The following is a 22,431-nucleotide window of genomic DNA, read 5'->3' as shown; positions in this document are numbered from 1 at the left end:
GGGAAGCAAGAGATGGCACAAAAGCAGGTGGACCAACGGCAGAACAGAACTTCCCAGAAGACGTTCCATTTTGCACAGGGGAGCCTGCTGGATTCTCTGATGCTTGCATGGATGAGGAAGCAAAGGGATGGTGGAAAACCTGCCCTAGACACTACTCAGAGGCATGAAGAGATGGGGAAGTCTGTGTGGTGCTCTCACGTCCATGAGAAATGATTGGTATGTTAAGTAACAGTTTCCAAGCATTAGAGCCCCACATTGCCCTGGGGGTTTATAAAATGCCAGTCAGGAGGACCTGACCCAGAGTTTTGACCCAGTCCTTGGGATGGGTCGAGGAATTTGCACATCCACTGTGTTCCCAGAGAATGAGAGTGAACCCAGAACCACCTTGAAAAACCACTCGCAAGGTGGGAGAGACAGATGAATGGGTAAGAGTCCCACCTACGCAAGTATAAGGACCTGAGTTCGAAATTTATAAACAAATATGGGTGTGGCCACAAATGTCTATTATACCAGCATTACAAAATACACACACATCCCACGAGCCTCAGGTACAGTGAGAGACACTGTGTCAGGGGAATTAGGCAGAGAATGATGAGAAATATACCCAATTCCATCAATCATCCAGCCTCTGCATACAAGCACACAGGTACACACACATACAAATACATATACACATACACATACATACATATATACATACACACACACAAACACACACATATAAACACACACATACATATACACACACATACAAATACATATACACACACATACAAATACATATACACATACATATACAAATACATATACGCATACACATACATACATATATACATACACATACATACACACACAAACACACACATATAAACACACACATACATATACACACACATTCATAACATACACATATATACATATATACACCCATACACACACATACATATACACATATACACACACAAAGAATAATAGTACTCAGGAAGTGACAGCCACATGTGCGAAGGATTTTATATAATTTCCTAATTCATTCTTTATAGCAATATGGTAAAGCAGAAGCAAACACCCTCATCCACCATATGAGGAGGAAAGGAAGACTGAGATGGTAGGCAGCGAGCCAGCCCAAGAATGAAAAGTTGTGGTTAATTCTAAGGGTTGGTGATCTAACCCTTCAGCTAGAATCTTCCCAGCATTGGGAAGTTTTAAGAACCCATCCTCAAACTTGGCCACTATCAACCCCAAATAAGTCACCATCTACTCACACAAACCAATTAACAAATCACGAGTTCCCAAAGGTTTATAGCAGTCACAAGCTCACAAACACATCTCCATGTGGTTAGGCTCGAACATGATACAGAAATGCTCTCAGAGCGAGAGTTAAAGGAGCTGCACACATCAAATGGATGAGGCTGCCAAGTCTATCTCCACGTGAGACACACATAGTCTGAGGAAATGAAGAGCTCTGATGATTTCAGTCTAAGGACTGGCCAGAAGAGCATGGGCTTTGAAGACTTAACATTGAAGGTGATCCAGAAACCAACCAAGGCCACAAGAGGAGGTAGCAACAGTAATCACAGAAAGAATAAACTGTAAATGTTCAGGATATAAAGAATTCCACCAATGCAGGTCCACACAGAAGCCAGAAACCCAGCAATAGGGAGATTATAGAAATACCACCGCTCATATAAATGGGTTCTCCCCACAGTACCCACCACTGCTCCCAAGGAAGCCTTCACCCCACAGGAAACAACGCAGCTAGGGAAACAGCTTTGGAATTTGCAACAGAATCTGCCTTGATGGCATTGGTTACAAAACTCCACTGCATCTCAATTCCCCATCTGTTAAACGAGACTCCTAATACCCACCTCGAAGTGTTGTAAGAAGTAAACGAGATAATGTCTGCAAAGCACTTGGTACCTGGGGCATCAGACCAGCTCTGCCAGTCTTATCGCCATCCTGACTCTGCTGTTATTACCGTTAGTGCCATATTCAACAGTCTCTTGAGCCGACTGGAGAGATGGCTCAGTGGTGAAGAGCACTGATTGCTCTTCCAGAGGTCCTGAGTTCAAATCCCAGCAACCACGTGGTGGCTCATGACCATCTGTAATGGGATCTGATGCCCTCTTCTCTGGTGAGTCTGAAGACTCATATTGATTAAATAAATAAATCTTTTTTAATAAAAGGTACTTGTTAACAAGAGAGAGAGAGAAGAGCAACTTTTCAAAGGGAAAGAATACACAGTGGCCCAGACACTCTTCAGTTAAAAGTTCGAACGTTCTCTTCCTGGTAACTCGACGCTTGATCAATCTGGGTCATGTGGTTTCTAATGACACAGGTGCTCCGGATAGAATTAGAAGAGAAAAGTAAACTAACCTAATAAAGCAGCATTTGGTGCCCTACTTTTCTCCTACACGGTTTACACATTCCCTTAATTAAATTTTTTAGTAAACGCGGCTCCACAGCCGTGCTGGGCTCACTTGGACGCGCTATAGAATGACTCACAGCATCCATAGAAACTTCCCCGCTCCAAGTGCCAAATTCCTTGCAGTAGGTGCAATATCAGAATTCATTTATTATTTCGCTCCAGCTTAATTAATCCCATCGCCAGCTACCTGTCTGTGATTGAGTTCTGTTGACAATGTTGAGCAAAGTTCTAAGGCAAACGGTCTTTGTGATGGGTTTAATCTTGGACGGTCTGCCACTTCTGATTAAACTTCGCGAGGATTTATAGCCACCTCTGCCCACTCCCACCCCCACCACCCACATGCCGGTAACCTTTTAAGGGTTTCTAATACAAAGCAGAGGTGGCCGGCTCTGATAACCCTCGTTCTAATAATTCCGCTAGACAGCTGGCCCTGGACACTCAGCTGTCTCTCGTTTCTTCTTCGCCACCCACTTCCAGCCCCACATATTTCCTCCAGAAATCCCCAGCAAGGGTAAAAATTAACACCAATCTAATTAATGGTTTGATTTCACCGGAGGAAGGGAGGGAATTTATGGTGTCTCACTGGAGGATGGGGTTTCTGTCTTTGCTGATGACCCAAGCATGTCTGCTAAGGAGAAATATGGTGTCCCGTGCCCCTCTGATGTGCCACGGGAACTGATTGGCTGTGGCTACTGGCGTGACAGGTGCAATAAATATTAATTAGCGTGCCTGGCTACAGAGGGAGTTAACGCTACACTGCTTCTCTGAAGTGTTAAATTGTAGTGTTGGTATCGATGCCTCATCGTCTCCGTCATGGCAAAGAAACACTCTTGAGTTACACGCATCTCTCTCTAAGCCAAGGAATAAAGGGTTATCTATTGCTGAGAATAATAGGGGAAGGAAGTAGGGGCTAAGAAGGACGGAGGTCAGGCACTTGGCCCTCCCAATGCAATTATCATTCTCTTTGTCTTCGATCCACAGTTCAGATCAGATAAACCAAGGTATGCTGTGGTTGAGAGCTAAAACTGAAACATCCTCCCATCGCCAGACATCTGAATGCCTTGGAAAGGGATCTGAAAATTCTGTGATACAGTGACACCCCCCCCAGAAGTGTATCAGAGGAGTTGGGTTTAATTAGATTATGGGACAGCTAGTGGCCTTATACAGTTGAGCTGGAGTACTGAGATTTTCACCGGTGGTTAGGGATAAGTCACTACAGCAGCCTAGGCCTAGGAGACAGTTACGTTTAGGAAGTGGAGATAAATTGCCCTTAAAATTTAGCTCCGGTTGGAAACAAACAAACAAAACACACGAGGAAGCTGTGATAAGCAAATTAACATTAGCGCTGATTGTAGGCTCACAGCAAAAACACATTTTGGAAATGGGTATGTTTAGCTGTTTACACCTGAAGTTATAACAAAACAACAGCATTTCACCAAGAAAAGAGGCTCTAATTAAATACTGATATTTTCCAAATCCTTAATTATAATGGCTTACAGTTCTGCCTGAGGGCTTCTCTGGGAGCTAATCTGCCGGAATATTAGCATTTACACTTTTTCATTTGTTGAAGATCTTGCTCCCCCGCGAATTGCCCTTTTTTTTTTTTTTTTTAAAGTTTGTTGTAAATGCATTTGGCATTCTCTTTCCGGGAACGCTTCCTACCCCCCCTATAGGAAAGACTGGCAAGAGAGAGCGGCAAACAAAGTTTCATTCTGGGTGGATTTCTTTTCTCTCCTGCATGGCGTAAATATGTTGATAGCTGTCTCCCCATTGCAGCTGCAAAGAAATGAGTTTTGGCAATGTGAGGAGACGTGCTTTCTTCATTCTCTCCTGGAGCCCGGGGATCTAGCAACAGATCCCAAAGCCAGTGTTTCTGGCTAAGGTGAGCACAGGGAAACAGCACCCAAAGGGCACTGAACTGGAAGCTAATGATGAGTTAGCCAGAATCGGCAGGTACCTGGGGACGGGGATTGACCATTTTTGCAAAGTACATCAGGCAGTCTTCTAGAGCACAGCAGCTCCGGTCAAGAGGGATTGTGTAATTCACCTCCTCGCTCCTCTCCTAAAATACTTCCACCTGGTTGCTTAGAGAAGCCAAGTGGATCTGCCCTGCCACCCCCCCCCCCAGGAGCTTAGAAAGCTTAGCTACTGCCTGGAATGGGGCTCCACGATTGTAATCCCTGTCTCCTGACCACCAGTTCTTCAACAACAACGACAACAACAAAAATCCAGCTGTCAGCAGCTGCTGGGGTGAATGGGCTGTTGGGAACCAGAGCTCAAGAACTTTCTCCTTGGCAGGGTGGACCAGGAGACAAACGACTTGGCCAAAAAATAAAATAAATAAAATAAAAGCTGGTGACATTGTTTTGTCTCCAGCCCCAAGTGAACTGAGCTCCACTGTAATCACTTGGACCTGAAGGTCCTGGCTGGCTGTCGGGAAACACAGTTGTTAAGTTCTTGTCATCAGAATGAAAGATTGAGACCTGTCTTACTTTGCTTTTTGTGTTCGGTGACAAAGCACTGACCAGAAGCTACCGGGGAGGGCAGGATTTGGCTTACATTTCTAAGTCACAGTCACTGGGGGAAGTTAGGGCAAGAACTCAAGCGGGGGCAGAGGTAGAAGCTGTGGAGAAGTTGACTTGCTGGCTTGCTCAGTATTCTTTCTTACACAACTCAAGGCCACCATGTTCTTGGGGTTGGCACAGTGGCCTGGGACCTCTCGCCTCAATCACTAATCAACATCTGAAACTCTGCACCTGTAGTGATTTGAATAAAAATGACCCACATAGATCCACAGGCAGTGTCATTATTGGAGGTGTGGCCTTGTTTGAAGGACGTAGGTAACAGACAGGGTGGGCTTTGAGGTTTCAGAAGCTCAAGCCAGGCCTGTTGGCTCATTGTGTCATCCTGCTGCCTGCAGATCCAGATATAGAACTCTCAACTACCCCTCCAGCACCATTACCTGTCTGTACACTGCCATGCTTCCCGCCATGACAACAGTGGATGAGCCTCTGAACTGTGAGCCAACACTAACTAAATTTCTCTTTTTTACAGAGTTGCTGTGGTCACAGTGTCTCATCAGAGTAATAAAACCCTAACTAAGACAACATCTTATAAGCATTTCTAAATAAGGTAGGACTTAAAGTTAAGAAGCTAGTAGAACTTCAGGTATTTTACTTTATAATATTTCATTTGACACAGTATATCCTATACACTCCCAACTCTTCCCCCACATTCTACCTGGATACACCACCACACTCTATCTTCATGTTTTGTTTCTTTGCTTTTTAATCCACTGAGCGTAGTTAGTGCTGCCCTTTGGAATGCTGACTGGTCCTGGCTTGATCTTGTGAGGCTCTTACACAAGTAACCATGGCTGCAGTGGGTCCATGAGCTCAGTGTTATGTCATGTCCAGAAGATGGCATTTCACAGTTCTTCCCTGTCCTCAGATTCATACCTTCTTGTTACATATACACCTTGCCCTTTTAAGGCTGGACATCCAACAGTCACTTATTTTCAGCCCTTGAACTGAACATTTTTTTTTTTGAGACATCCAAGATTAGCTTTTCATTTACTGTGTAGCCAAGGACAACCATGAGTTTCTGCTCTTTTTGACTCCGCCTCCAGAGAACTGGAATGGCAGACATAAGAAACCAGACTTGCTTGACATGTCTCGAGGGGAAAACAACCCAGAACAGGGCTGTATGCATGCTGGGAAACCACTCCACCAAAGGAGGCACCTCGATGGCCCACTAATGAAACCTGGAACCAGATAACGGGTTTAAACATGGAGTTGTCAGGAGATAAGAGGTCTTGGGTATGTCACTGGGAATCTACAACATCAATTTCCTGATCAGCAAACTAAATGCAGCTTTACTTCTCTACAAGAGCTAGGAGGAGGGCCGAATGAGATTGTATTTCTAATGTTAGAAAAGTGCTCCATGCTAATAAATAAATGACATAAGCAGTAGTTACCGAGTAATACTAATTACTGTAATTATGGCCATTAAATTAAATTCCAGAATCTTTACTATGACCCATAAGGCCCTGCATCATCAGATTCCTCCCCAGAGTCACCACAGCATGTGCTAAACAGAATTATGCCCGTCAAGAAGATTCCGTGCCCCACTCCACGAGACCAGGAACTTGACGAGCTCTTGTACCTGTGAATATATTATTAGTAAACATGTTTAAGGGGCCAATCAATTGACTTTAAAAATATATATATAGGCCCAATTAACCACATGAGCCTTTAAAAGCACGGTAAAGTAGTCAATCAAGAGACTCAAAACCAGAATGGGACTAACATGCCTCTCTGGTTTTAAGTAGGAAGGAGCCACATGGGAAGGGGAGTAAAACACAAGATGATAGGGACCAGGAAGATCTCCACCCTAAATAGAAGCTCTGGCCCGATGCCATTTTAACTCTGGTCTTGGAGCAACTAAGCAGAAAATGCATTTTCACACAAATTCCCGACTCGCGGATACTCTGTGAGAATAACTGAGTAATGTTTTAAGCGATTTTTTAATGGCATTGGTATAGTAGCCATCCATCTGTTTGTCACCAACACACTTCAAATCTGCTGTGGGTCTTACTGTGTTCCGTTGGCGGTGCTGGGGATCAAGCCAAGAACCTTATGCATGCCAGACAGATGCTCTACCACTGAGCTATATGCCTGATCCCAGGCCTGTGAGCTTTCTATGGAGTCTTTGTGTATACGACGCCCACTGCTCACTTGTTCTTTCATCCCTCTGACTCTTTGTCCAGCCCCACCCCCTATGACTCGTTGTCCAGCCCCACCCCCTATGACTCTTTGTCTAGCCCCACCCCTATGACTCTTTGCCCAGCCCCACCCCCTATGACGTTTGTCCAGCCCCACCCCCTATGACGCTTTGCCCAGCCCCACCCCCTATGACGTTTGTCCAGCCCCACCCCCTATGACTCTTTGTCCAGGCCCACCCTCAGCATTTGTCAAACTGTATCTTGTCTTGACGCTTCTTTACTTTGTACCTGTGTGGCTATAAATACGACATAGGCTGTGGTTTACTGACAGTAAGGAATCTGTAAAGTGAAAAACGGTTGGGTGACATTCTCCCATATTGCCACAGCTATTAACTCTGGCTAAGACTCCAGAAATAACTGTGTCTGAGCTTTCCTGATCCCCTTAGAGAAGGTCTAGGAGAAGGAGTGCATGAGCCAGCACAAACTCCCCAAGGTCACGTATGTGGAGCCCTCTAACATATAATAGAGCCTTAAATTCCAAAATTTACCCCTGCTGAACCCTTGAAGCATGCTCCTCATGACAGTGTCCTGAGAAAACAAATGAGGTACCACAACCCCAGTGGCTTAAAACAATAGAGACCTGTCGTCCCACAATTCTAGAGCTAAAAGTCCAAACCTTAAGGTTCATCAGGGACACACTTCCTTGTGGAAATTATCAAGAGAGTCCTTCCTTGGCTCTTGGTTTCCAGTGGTCTGATCCCCCTGACGCATTCATTTCTCCCACCTCTGCCTCCATTATCACAGAGCCTTCTTCATAGCCTATGTTTTTTCTCTTCTTATGAAGACACCAATCATACTAAATGAAGGCCGTAGTCTTGCCTTCATTCAACATCTCTAATTCCAAAAGCAACCACCTTCTCAGACACTAGAGATGAGGATGCCAATAGCGCTTAAAGGGTTACACAATTCAACCTCTATCTCCCAACTACACTGTGTGATTTGGACGCTTATCAGAATGAGGTATGTTTGCTGGCTTCTGTTGATCTCAATCCCCTCTGGTGACATGTGTCTTCTTGTTACCAAGGTAGACCACAGTGGCTAAGGTCAGAACTGGCTGCTGCTGCCACTGTGGCCGCCACAGAAGGGAGCAATTAGAGCAAAGGCTTGTTTGTGAAACCCAAGCGCTGTGTGCTCATTACTTTCTCCCTCACTTCTCGCTGCACCCACACTCCCCGGCCAGGCTCTCAGGTGGTCATTAAGGGGCAGGCACATGACAGCATGTGGAACCAGGCAAGTGTGCTCCCTTTCTCGAGCGTTTGATTTTGCAAATGACATTTTCGCAAAAGCATCTGCAGCAGTCCAGCTTTCTCCGTGGTTCTGACTGGAAACAAAAATAGAAACGCATATAGCAACCACCAAAACTAACGGAGCCGGATTATTAAAGCACTAAAATACCCCCTCTTGGCTCTGGAGCCAGTCACGACTCATATGTGTTTCGCTGGACTAGTGAGAGACCGTAGCACAGCTTGAAGTGTGACTCCGAGGTCACCAAACATGGGGAATTCTCTAACTGTTTCACAGCTACCATGGGGTGATTTGTGCGGAACCTGCATCCCTGCAAGGAACGAAAACAAAATCTGTGTTTAAAATTAGCCAGTCACAATTTTCCAATAATAGAAAACGTAAGATGAATCTCATGCAAAGGGCTCTGTGGTTTCTGCTGCTGTGTATTGGGACTGGAACAAAGGACCTCTGGCTTTTCTGACAGCGTGCTTGTTGTTCTCACTCTTGTCAGTCTTTACCCCCACCCCTCGCCACGGAAAGGAAAACAGCAAGAATACAGCATCCTGCTATCTGGACTCATGCTCAGTTTCATGGAGTCCTGTCATTTCAGTTCACGGGTTTGGTGTCCCAAAGCAACTAGACCACAAGATATGTAATTTAACCTGGATGGGGCACAGGCAAGTGAGAAAAGGCCTCTGGTAAAACAAAGATCAACTTACCCTCATGTCTGCAGTTATATGACAAACTCACCTTTAACTCAACAACCTATAGACACATTACCCGGATGGACATGGGACGATAGTTTCCTGAGGATAAGATATGGATTCTCCCATGTTCCTTTAGGAACCTCCAGGGTCTTTCAAGCCACTAAGATGTGGCAAGACTATACTTAGACTTTAGCTGATCCTGTGAAGAGGGTCTCATTGAGTCATTATGCCACTATCCCCAGAAAATTAGTCCCTGACCCACATAATATGGCATTTTCCCATCTGCTTCCAACACAAGGTACTACAACTTCTTTTTCCAAGCATAATATTTTTATTGGTTATTTGGGAATTTCACACAGTGTAGCCCAATCATACCCATGTCCCAATCCTTCCAGGTCTCCTTCCTAGTCCTCTAAAAAAGGAGAAGGAAGAGGAGGAAATGGAACAGGAGGAAGAGCAAGAGGGGGAGGAGGAAGAAGAAACAGAAGAAGCAGAAGCAGAAGAAAGAAGGAGGGGAGGAAGGGAAGGAGGAAGAGGAGGGAAGGAGGAGGAGGAGGGGAGGAGGAGGAAGAGGAGGAGGAGAAAAATACACCAAGTCCAATTTGTGTTGCTCACATGTTCACTGGAGCATGGCCAAACTCCCAGTGACCAGTCCCTTAAAGAAAAGTGAGTCCTGTCCCACTCCACCCCTGCCAGAAGCCACCAATTGTGAGGAACTACACACCTCAGCATCCCTATCACAAATTTTTTAAAGATTTATTTACTTTATGTATATGCATACACTGTCTCTGTCTTCAGACACACCAGAAGAGGGTATCAGATCCCATTACAGATGGTTGTGAGCTAACATGTGGGTGCTAGGACTTGAACTCAGGACCTCTGGAAGAGCAGTCATTGCTCTTAACCACTGAGCCATCTCTCCAGCCCTCCCTACCACTATTTTTAAGATCTCTCTTCAATGACCTCCGGTCTAGACTGTTTCATTGGTGGGGGCAGGGTGTCACAGAATCCTTCAATGTCAAACATTCTCCACCATGAGTCTGAAGTCATCATAAGATATTCAAAGACACCTAGGAGTAAGCTTTCTTTTCAATGGATAGTTCTTATCAAAACTTAGCTTAGGGTATCCCTATCCTGTGATGCTACCGTTGCAAGTTAAAATGGAAAATTGTCGATTTGTACAGTGAGGAAAGAACAATTGGAAAAAATCTATAGACTCTTCCTGTTTACCTTAGAGCAATGGTTCTCAACCTTTCTAAAGCTGCAACTTTAATACAGTTCCTCATGTTCTGGAGACCTCCCCCAACCATAAAATTGTTTCAATGCTACTTTATAACTGTAGTTTTGCTACTGTTATGAAAAGTAATATAAACACCTAATAGGCAGGTTCTATGGTATGCAATCCTATCAAAAGATCATTCAATTCCCACAGAGGTCTTAACCCACAGGTTGAGATTTGTTGACTTTGAGGAAGCCACCCAACAGCCATTGAAAATAGGCCATACTCATGCATTAGTTGTCAACAACAAACTTCGCATCCAAATGAAATCTAAATTTCCACCTTTTCCTTTGAAGACTCGATGAAAAGGAGAGTTTAGCCCAGAGAGCAACCACCCACCTCAGCCCAGTTCCCACCCACTTGACTCCAGTTCAGTTACCTAGCTTGCTCCCACGAGCTTCTGACCCATGGCTTGCCCTGTCTATTGTCTAGGCCAATTTCTTTCTATAAAGAACAGCCTCTGTATTGACTAAAAGTTTTTGAAACATTAACCTGAATTTCCTTTTGGTCACTGCATGTGAAATCCAATACTCAGACTACCCCCCCAAAGCATCTCCAATTGCTATTCAAGTCAGACGCATTTACTTAAACAAGCAATTAGCCTTGGCCATGGAAGGCTGAAAAGAAATGAAGTTCATGAACACACTTGCTCTTCCCTAGATGGTGCCATTAGTCAATGTCCAAGTGTCAATACACAGCAAATATTGTACCAATTCTGGGACCAGGGAGACTGGAGACAGGGATGACTAATGTTTCAGAAAGCTCAAAGGGGAAGAAAGCAGGGCCGACTGAGGAATGGTAAATGAATTCACTAAATGTCTACTGGGCACACAATGTTCTACTGGCAGGCCATAGTCAATAAGTGGTGCAGGCTCTACTTGGATGTTTCGTAAGTAAGCAAAACAAATCCACTGATTGCTGTGGTCTAAATGCATCCCCCCAAATAGTCATGGGTTGGAAATTTACTCTCCAAATTTCTGCGGTGATGATATTCTGGAGTGTCTTTGGGGGACATTTAGGATTGATTGAATGTGGCAGTGAAAGTAAGGCCCCCGTGATAGGATGGAGTCATGGCCCAAGAACTACAGGGGTCTGAGCTAAGGGCTTTCTCCTGCTCTCTCTCTCTCACTTACTGTGTAATGCCCTCTGCCATGAAACCCAGCAGCAGGGTTCTCACAAGATGTGGTACCCCAACCCTGAACTTGCCCCCTACTAGCACAATGATAAATGAACTCATTTTCTTAGTGAGCTACCCTCTTTGGTGCTGTATTACAGTAACACATAACATACTACATCTGTGTGTTACTTAAGTGTTGCTATAAAATTATTTTTAAAAAGGCTTTCTTTTACCCCACACTAGATCTGGCACCGCAGTGGCCCCAAGATATCTGGTAGATCTCTTCATCTCAGTCAGTAAAGCCTCTCACCCACTTTGTTCCATCCCATATCACACTGCCAAAGACTTCTCTCTGAGCCTGGCTGCAATCTCTCTACCCATCCAGTCCCCAAAGCAGGTTGCCACCATGCCAGAAACACACATTCCAATTCTGTGGCGGCTTAGTGTACCAGTCACCACACACTCCCTTAAACTTAAATCGCCACAAGAAAGAACACACAACACAATAACCTCTGATCCAATTGATAAGGTATAATTGCCCACCTAAACATACAAAGCCCTGTACACATCCATCCCTTAAGAACATTCATAACAACCTGTAAAGGTGTAGAGTGGAATCTTAACATTAGCCTCCGTGTTCTCTTGGCAGCTTCTCCTCTTCCCGTTCCTGTCTCCTCCTCTTCCCTCAAACTTTTCTCCCACCCGTTCTTCCTTCTCGTCCAATGACAGGCCTCATTCTGTCTTGTATCTGCCTTCACCTGTATTGTCGTGCCCACCTCAGCCGGCAAGGAAGACGAAACACAGTCAGATTCTTCTCAACAGCCTTTATTGTAGGACCACCTCTTTGCTGATACGGGGGGCCTCAAGCAGCAAAAGCGCTCGCCTTATATACACAGCAGGCTGAGGCTATGTTAATTGTCCTTCAGGGATTGGCGGAGCATGAATCCCTCATTAGCATATTAACGTCCAGGCCAACTGACCCCAGGTGCAAAACCCGTGCATGCGCAGTACCGTTGTTCACCACAGGTGGGCGCCGGATCACCTCATTATCCTATGGCCGCCCTGGCAAGGGGACAAGCCTGCACATGCTCCATAAGTCATTTACTACCAGACGGATTGGATGTCGGTGCCATCTTTGTTTTACCGCGCCACTCCCTACACTGTATGACATCATCCTATACTTAACATTTCTTTAAAGAAGATACATAGGCTGTCAAATGTATGCACATTTGACATTCTGAAAAAGAATCCAAATTACACTTCATACTTTTTACCTCTCTGCAGGGCAACAAAACAGGAGTATGATGCTGTGCTGCAGTTGGATTTAGGTTTACAAAGAGAAAAAAGATGGTTACATTGAAATACCAGAAAGAAGGGGAAAGAAAGATTTTCAGCAATTACCAATTTTGCCCAACATTCTTTCATCTCCCACCTTCCTTGCTGTAATTACCTAACCTGGAAGGACAATACCTCTCCAAATCTAAGATCTATCACATGACTGTTCCATTGGAAGTCACAAGCTGTGAGCTATCCCTGATATCATTGACTGCTTCTTTCTGTCATTCTAGACAAAGGCCTTCAACTACAGACATAAGATTGAAGAAATAAACTTCTCACCAATTTTAGCATTTATAAAACCAGTCATTCCTTTCCCTCTAAAGCACATATTATTGACTGAAATATATGCTCTTGCTATGACCCTTCGTAGAATAATTATCGAAATGAAAAATGACAACGTTTGAGTCTGTTACTTTGTTAACAATTGAAAGGAGAGTTACTATGCCTTTACATTTCTTGAATTATTAACTAAATATGTATTACATACCCCTGTGGGCTAGTTATGGGCTAAATACTGAGGCTATTACATTGTAGCCCATCAGTTAGAAGGGTTCAAGTCAATGAAAGAGTTAGATTGAATCAATGTTACAACATCAGGATTATAAGGCAGCATGGGTCTATTTTAGAAAGAAGTATGGTAGGAGTATTGATTATCTATCGCTGCACAACAAAACATCCCAAACTAAGACTCAAGGCATCAGACATTTAGTGCTGATTCAGCTTACCTATAGTCAGATGGTGGATGGCCAGTGCCACATGGGCTTGACTAGGTCACTTCAGCTGACTTGTCTTTGTTTCATGTGACTTATTCTCCAGCATGGTTCTCTGGCCACATCCACAAAGGATTCAGAGGATAAATGAATGACAAACCCAGATATTAGCATTTTTTTCTGGTCCGTGCTTGTTTCTAATTTCTTACTAACCCTGTTGGCTAAAACAAACAACCATTCAACCCACTGTGGCTATGGACAGAAGCCATCAAGTTCCAGGGCCTAGGTCACAGATACAAAGAGATTGTTCAGCCAGCATCATCCAGCATCATCAATATAACCACTCTGGGTAGTGCTCGGATGAGAAATGCCCCCTGTAGGCTCATACATTTGAATACTGGGTCCCTGGTGGTGGTTCAGTTGGAGAAGGTTATGGTACCTTACAGGGGTGAAGCTCTTCCAGAAGAAATCCGTCACTGGGGGTAAGACTTTGAGGTTTTATAGGGTGTCAATGGGATCTCTGTGCTTCTAGACTGCCAGACCAGCCTCATGCTCCTGAAGCCGTGGCTTCCTCGCTGGGATGGGCTGTGTCACCTCTGGAACCATAAGTAAAAACTTCCTCCTCTAAACAGTTTTTGGTGGTGGTACTTTATTGTAGCATCACAAAGGTACTAAAACGCTCTAAACAGTAGGGATGGAATGAACTATCTATCTTTCTATCTTTCTAGAGGAAATAGAAATGTACAAAGATTGAAATGTACAAAGGTTAGCCAGGAAAAGGATAGTCCAAGTATGAGAGAAACAAGGGGGACTTAGACGCTGCTCCATAACAGGGCATTTAACCTGGCTTTCATCTTTAGCACTGGGGAGAAATAAATGAGAACAGAAACACTGATTCTCTGCTGTAAACAATAGATTGCAAAACTGGGAGAACTGGGAAGCCAAGAAACCAGCTAAGAATTAGTGCAGTTGTACAAGCAATGAAAATCGTGAGGTCCTGAGTTTAGATTGGATCCCAGGGACAGCAAAAATAAAGAAGAAACGAGAGGGATTGTGGGAGTAGAATCCGTAAGAATAACAGATGAGCTCATGAGCAAAAAAAGAGAAGCATCACGTGTGACGGGGGGTAGGGGAGTGCATACTGAGGATATAATTTAATACAGTGCTAAGAACCAGGTTGGAAGAGAAATGACATTTGAAGGCAAAGAAAAAAATAAATCTGTGTTCTGGTTTTGACACATTGGTTCAGAGGGACCTGCAGTAGTAGGAAGGGCTAACGGTCTGCTATAAAGTAGAAAGTTCTTAGCCTAACCAATATTGTGGAGGGTAGTTGTGGAAGAATTTGAAAAGGCCACGAATATGGAGTTAGAGCTGCTAGAAGTTCAGTTCTTCCCCTGGTGAACTGTGTGGAAATATAAGAATAAAGCGAAGAAGAAGATGCTGCAACATAGGGAGTGCCCAGTTGTCCACTTACCGAGGGTTTCAAAACCTCCTCTTTGCTTTCCCTTTAATCCCACCCCCTCCCTCAGCTCACATCCCCTTGTTCCTTTTTTTCTTTTCCATATGAAACAGCTGTGCCTACAACATTCTCAGGGGTAGAAGACACACCTGTGCATCCGAAGACACCTGCATTTCATCTACAGGTTTTGGAAGCCGTTTGGGACTTTCTATGTGTGAGTATATCAATGAGTCCTGCTCACACAAGCTGCTGCCGCATTTTTCCTCTAAACCTTAAGTTACTATAATTTAAAAATAACCCTGTTTTGCATTTATATTAACACTTATATTTGCATTATCATTTCATCGGGAAGAAAAAAAAAAAAAAACCTCGAGTAGAATAACTCTTAGATGTGATTTCAAACGGGTTACTGGGTGAACGTGACTTGATTGGATCAGGGTGTTAAAAAGTTTTCCAAAGAAATGCATATACAATTTTATGTGGAGAGCGTGTGAGAAGCACAAGCCGTTGACTCCATAGACCCACTCTGGGACTATATCTACCACAGAAAGATAATTGAACTAGAGGGCATGAGCGTGAAGGGTGGATAGGCAGCCTCCGGAGTAGCCAATCCAAGTCGGGCCAGTCCTGTTCCTGAGTGAACTAAAACAACAGGGTTCAAGGGGGCAGAAAGATGGGAATTGGATGAGAGAGCAAACAGACACACTGACACGGGAGATGGTCCATTACATGGGATGTGACCAGCACACATTTACAACTAAAGAGCTGAGTCACGGCAGAGCCCAGAGACACTGAGAGCTGCCTACACTGACCCTTGAGAATCACCCTCTTTATTAATCACCCACCATCTTAGCCTCTGTGGCTTCCCTTTGACTGTTCCTTGCCTTCTCAGCTTCCTCTCTCTACTTCAGTTAGACCTCCCTGCCTTATCATCCCACCAGTCCACAGCATCTCCAAACCAGGGTAGGTATCCGGTATCCTGTGGGAGGAAGATAAAGAATTTGGTTCTCCATGCTGGCTGTGCCTTTGTGTCACCTGGGAAGTTTTGTCAGCCCCCATTGTTTGCTTTTAATATATCTGTCCTCCTCCTCCAACAGAGAGAGGACAGATATATTAAATTCCTTGGCATCAGAGTGGAAAGTCCAATGCCTGTCTGTAGAGACGACAGTGAGGAACATCGACATTTGTCTTGAGGATGATTTTAATGAGTGCAATAATGATTGACACCTCCCTCCAGAAACACCATACACAGGCCACAGAAAGGTCACGCATCTCTCCTCCAGGTGGCAGCTTAATGACTTTTTGAAGGCTGCCACTTTCAAGAGGCCACATGTATTATAGGCAGACACCGCGCAAGAATAAGGCATTGCTTCTCTGTCTTTCAGAGACTGTGACTTGGTAACATTTGCCAGGGGCCATATTCCAGGAGAGGGACTTTAGGCTTCTGCTCTCCTGTTTAAATGCACAGGATGGCCCGATAAGCAGGGCAAATATCCTAATAGTTTGCATGTAGGTAACAGTCAGTTGTTCATAGGTATGGGTGGGTAAGCTTGCACAGCTGCAAAGGTAGCTGCAAAGACAGCCCCTTCCTTAGGAAGGAGAGCAATGTTGAACAAAGTGTGCACAAAGCATTAACCAAGAGTCTGAAAGCCTTCCTTCCCCTACAGGCATGAAGTATTCATGTGAAAGTCTGTGACTCAGTTTCCTGCATTTTCAAAGACCACTATGGTCCAGCTCGCCTCATGAACCTCGTGGTTCAAGGCCACAGGTTAGTCCAGACTTTGTTTGTTTGGAGAGGGGTTTTGTTTGTTTGTTTGTTTTGTTGTTGTTGTTGTTTTGAGACAGTTTCAGGATGGAGAGATAGCTCAGTGGTTAAGAGCATTGACTGCTCTTCCAGAGGTCCTGAGTTCAATTCCCAGCAACCACATGGTGGCTTACAACCATCTGTAGTGGGATCTTTGCATCCTCTTCTGGCCTGCAGGCAGAACACTGTACATAATAAATGAATAAATCTTTAAAAAAATAATAAGGGAGAGACAGTTCCTTGTATAGTCCTGCCTGTTCTAGAACCTACTCTATAGACCAGGTTGACCCCAAACTCACAAAGATCCACCTGCCTCTTCCTCCCTAGTGCTTGGATCAGGGATGTGCACCACCATCACTGGGCTAGCGAAGACAATCTTATCAAGCTGAATATTCTAGAGATTACTGCCTTATAGGCCATTGCCCCCAAACAGGTCAAGGGACAGAAATGTGTTTAGAATGCATGGTTTGAATATCCTGGCTGCCAAGCCTGACTTTTACTGCACAGATGGGCACAAACTGGACCATTCACTGGACAGTCATGTCCGTCTGTCTTCCCACAAAGGAACGGAGGACAGCTCTGCTCCAGGATCTTCCCCATACCCTCGTTCTAAAGTGAAGGCCCAAACTGGAAATCCAGTCATGTCACGCGTCATTTCTAACTTTCTGGTTTATGTCTAACGACAACAACAACAAAAAAAGCATACTTTGCAATATGCCGGAAAACTGTTGAAAATCCCATGCTCTTCAACATTGTTAGACTGAAGGACATTCTGTCAGACCCCGAAAAGTCATGAAATATCTTTAGCCTTAAGCCCATCTTAGGATTCTAAGATGCTTTTCTTTTTTCATTATTTGGCTATACGTGTGTGTGTGTGCGTGCGTGCACTTCTATATATATATTTCTGTATGTATATATACATACATATATATATTTCCATATGTGTATGTATATGCACTTCTGTGTATATATATTTCTATAAGAATATATACATTTCTACATGTATCTATGTATTTCTGTTAATTTATTCTGTATATATATTTCTGCACATATACTTTTCTGTGTATATGTACTGGTAATATGTCCTTTTATATGTATATATATTTCTGTGCTTCTGTATCACATGTATATTTCTGTTAATATATATTTCTGTATGTATATGTGTTTCTGGTAATATATTTTTGTATATATTTCTGTATATATATAATGTTTCTGAATATATATTTCTGTACATATATTTCTGTATGTATATATATTTCTGTGTGTTTATGTTTGTGTGTCTACATGCTGAGTTTTTAGGTCTCACATACAAGCCAAAACACCTTTACATGACTCTTAAAAAGAGGCTAATGTGTGTCTCATCCTTCAGATTACATGGTCTATAAAATCTGTTCTTTTTCTTTTTTTTTTAAACACAAAACTCCAAAGACCTTTAGCTTTCTTTCTGCTGCCTACTTTAAAGTCCTTGCAAATTAGGTCTGTGCTCTTTGATCTGGGTCAAGTTCTTGGCATCTGTATTTAATTCTTTCACCAAAGGGCGAGGGCGACTTTTGAATGTGCTGAGAAGCCTTTCTTTTCAAGGGTAGGAAAGAAAATAATCTGCCCAAACTGAGCAGAAGCTAAAGGTTTGCCTCAGCCTAGACTCTCTCACACTGTACCCAAGTCCATGCCAAAATCAGACAAGTGCACACCACAGAAACAGTGGACAATGTGACTGCAAGAGCCCTCTCAGGAGCTGCCGGGCCCATGATGTGCTTCTCCCAAAATGGGTGTGTGCATCTGTTATGCACTTGCAGTCATTATTTACTTGCTAGCTACTTAAAGTGCTAAGCATATACCCAGTTAGAGCTTACGGATACTGTGATCTGACAGGACAAGCTTATCACGATGTACTCAGAGTGAAAAGAACACACAGTGCCATAGAACTGCACAGGATTCAAGGCATCTTAATCTCTTCACTCTCAAAACATCAAGGTCGTGATGTCACCAGCATTTTTGGGTTGGGAATGCCTCGTTGTATGGAAGGAATATAAAGACTATATAATGTGGCCTCTGTAACAAGGTGTCTTGAGTGCATATGCAAATAATGGATGCTCCTCATCCACCGTGGATACTGCTGAGGATACTCTTTTTTGTGGTCCTCACTCCTCTTGTCAGTCTATGCTCAAGTCTAGGCATTTCTCCCCATTTTGTTCCTTAAACCTTCTGATAAAACCCTGTCCCCCTGGAGCATATATTCAAGTGGGAATAAAATAGAGCATTAACATAAAAAAATGCAAAGTAAGCACATTAGGAGGTGGTGGGTCTGTAGAGAATAAGGTGAAGGCATGAGATGTACCAGGGATGGGAGGAGACCTTTCCTCCCCTCCGATCCTTTTATCTTCCTCTGAATTTCTAAGATATTGTGATATGTTGACGTCCCTTGATCTATTACTGGGATAAAGCAAGTCCCAGTCCTTTCTTCCTTCCCTTTCCACAAGTATGTACAATGTCTCAATAGTAAATAATTTAGTGGAGGCTTCGCATTCCTTATATCTCAAAAAAAAAAAAATGTGAAGAATAGCCCCAGAAAAAAGTAAATAATTTGGTGAAGATAAACAACCACAAGGAAAGAGGAATCATGTGGCCAGATATTCTGAAGTCAACTTGTGTAGACATGTGCATGCACTGTGACATGTGACTCTCACTGTGGGACACTCGAAAGAGAAGCTAAAAGTATGAATGTCACTCAAAGGTGAAGACGAATAGCTTGGAAAAAGAGAGTCATTCCTGAGGGCTAAAGGTAAATATTTTGAGGTATACTATAGGCGTTCAAACAATCATTACACAGATGTCTATTGAGCGGATATTACATGCTGATGCTAAGTCTTCATTCCCTGCAATTGCCTGTAAATATGGCACATTAAGGTCAAATCAACATTCAGGGCAGGCTCAGGAATAAATATTTGAAGTTAAGGACATATATCATATTAATAAGTGTCTCTTGGGCCTATTAGCTTTCATATGAGTCTAGAAAAGAATTACTAATCCATGTGGAGGAAGAAGGACTAAAGGACATAAAAAGCATAAATAAAGTTCATTTGGAACCAAGGGCAAAACCAAACACTGTCATCATTACCTTAATGGTAAATAAATTCAGCAGGGCAAAGTGAGTGCCCACCCCCACACCCTACGTTCCTTCTAAGCCACCCTCTGGAAAGCAATGATGGAGCAAAGGATCGGAACAGAACTTAGTCATCTCCTCCCCTGACTCTGTCACTTAGCAGTTTTGTGACCTTTATCTATAGAAGGACTTTAACCAATTTTTACCCAGAGGGCTTGGAATTGCATAAGGGCACAGACACGAGCCTGGCAGAAATCAAATGACTGATTCTCTCCAGGCACTTGCAACAGCATTGAGCAGAAACACAACTCAAAATGTTATCTGTTGACTTGTAGCCATAAAGTATGCAGAACAATGCTTTAGATATGTTTGGGAGCATCCCCAGTGCCCCAGCAAGTCACCATCTCTGACACTTGTCTCATCTGCCTTCACTTAATTCATGGGTTGGCACATCTCTTAAGAACTAAGATGGCAGCTACAAGTACCCTTTGAAATTCCCCCAGTTCTCCCAGTTGCAGAGTTCTTTCACCACAACTCTGCCCAAGGCCCAATGCTGGAGTATCACCCAGATTAGATCCCAAAAGAACCTAGGAGCCAATTACTACAAACAAGGAAACTCGATGTTCTAATTTTCCTAGCTTTGGGTTATCAGGCTCAGATGAAGCCAGCCCCAACTGATCTCACAAGGAGAGAGAGAACCATGCAAACCAAACCATGTAAACCTCTGAGGAGAGAGAAGTAATAGGTTACTTTCCAAGAAAGCCACTGGAAGAAACAAGAGCAACCAACCAACCAACAAGCAAACAAATACATCCAGCAACACGGGGTCTCCATTCACATTGATTACATCTAGATATGTTGGGTTGGGTATGCCGACCTGATCAAAAATAGAATGTAGAACATAGCTTCTTTCTAACCATGTTTTCTACATAACTTTCTATCTGCAGGAAAATGTAATAACAACCTTGCTGTTTTCTGTGAAAGCAGAGCCCTCTCAAGCTTGTGTTTCAAAAAAACAAAAAAACAAAAACATTGATATGAAAAAAATGCATTTTTGCTTGGCTCATGAGCTGGTAGGAGGATATTGGAATATTAATATTTAGTGCATGTACCTACTGGTGACCCTGTATGCATAAATATGCCTTAGCATCTCTATTTATACCTACATCCAGAAAAAAATTAAATTATGATGTACCGCTGTGAGGAGGTGAAATGAAACAGCACACATATATTAAACGTAAAGAATAGAAATGAACCCACAACACAAGAAAATTTGGAATCTCGCAGGCTCTGCTTTCTTTAATGTGGGTCTCCACACTTTCCTCTCTGTTTCTACTGACTACTTGTGAACTTGGTGACATTTAAAATTAATAGCTTTTTACCTTTTTCTCCGCTTAAAGCAAGTTCCTCCCAGCTGAAATCAAACATCCTCCTTCTACCTCCCTATTCTTCTCTTTCCTTGCAGAATAGTTAAAAAAAAAAAGGTTGCCCACATGAACTGATTCTGCTTTCTGACTCCACACCATATCCACTAAATAGCCTGTGCAAACCTAATGTTTTTCTCTACCCATTAAGTGCTACCTTTGCTAGTGAATTCTTTCCTCTCTTCCTAGTCCTTAAGGTGTTTAAGATGCCTATAGTACCCTTCACTAAACCATCTCCTTTTCTGAATTCCATTTCACAGGCCTTGCAGTCATCCCTGGCTACCCAGCATTCTCTGTATTTATTTATTTATTGCTCAGCCTCTCCTCTCCCTACCCTTCGAATTTCCTTATCTTGGGCTAGTTCTTCTTCTCTACATCCTCCTTAACTTTTGTCTTCATGTTTTCCTGACATGCTGATGATCCCTAAATATTTAATTTTAGAAGCCTAAGTCTACTGTACTATCCCACAGGCAAATGGTCCATATCAGAAAAAGAACTAGGAAGAAACTGTGTGCCAAGGACCAACTTTCACTTGGAGAGGGCTTCCTAAGAGAAGGGGTGTCTGGGAGTGCTTAAACAAATGACTCGAAGTCAAATCATGGATAACAAGCTGAGGGCCTGTGTTCTGCTCGAGACAGCTTTGCTGCTCTGTATGTGTGAAGGACCCTAGTTCTTACTAAAGTGTAAGAGCTATTAAGAGGCTTGGCCTGATAGAAAGTAGGTAGGTTATGGAGTTCCTGTGAAGGATCCTAAGGACTTTCACCAGCTTTACACCCATCGCCTCAGGTCAAGATTAGGCCAGGTACCAGCCTTGGGTCAAGGCTAAGCCAAGTTCCATTCTCCACCCACAGGGAGGAGCAGGAACATTCTTGAAAATCTGAAGAATATACTGACATAGTCACCTGACCCTCTGGTCCCAGATAGAGTTTGAATGCATGTTTGCTAGCCAATAGATTCAAAGGTCAATATGCTTAGCCAATAAGTTTAAACTGTAACCTTGCTGTGCAACCTATACCCCTAAAAAGTATAAAAACTGCTCGTTATAGCCACTCAGGGTC

Source organism: Rattus rattus, chromosome 1, assembly GCF_011064425.1.
Source record: "Rattus rattus isolate New Zealand chromosome 1, Rrattus_CSIRO_v1, whole genome shotgun sequence".
Lineage (NCBI taxonomy): Eukaryota > Metazoa > Chordata > Mammalia > Rodentia > Muridae > Rattus > Rattus rattus.
This window is presented reverse-complemented; position numbering follows the sequence as displayed.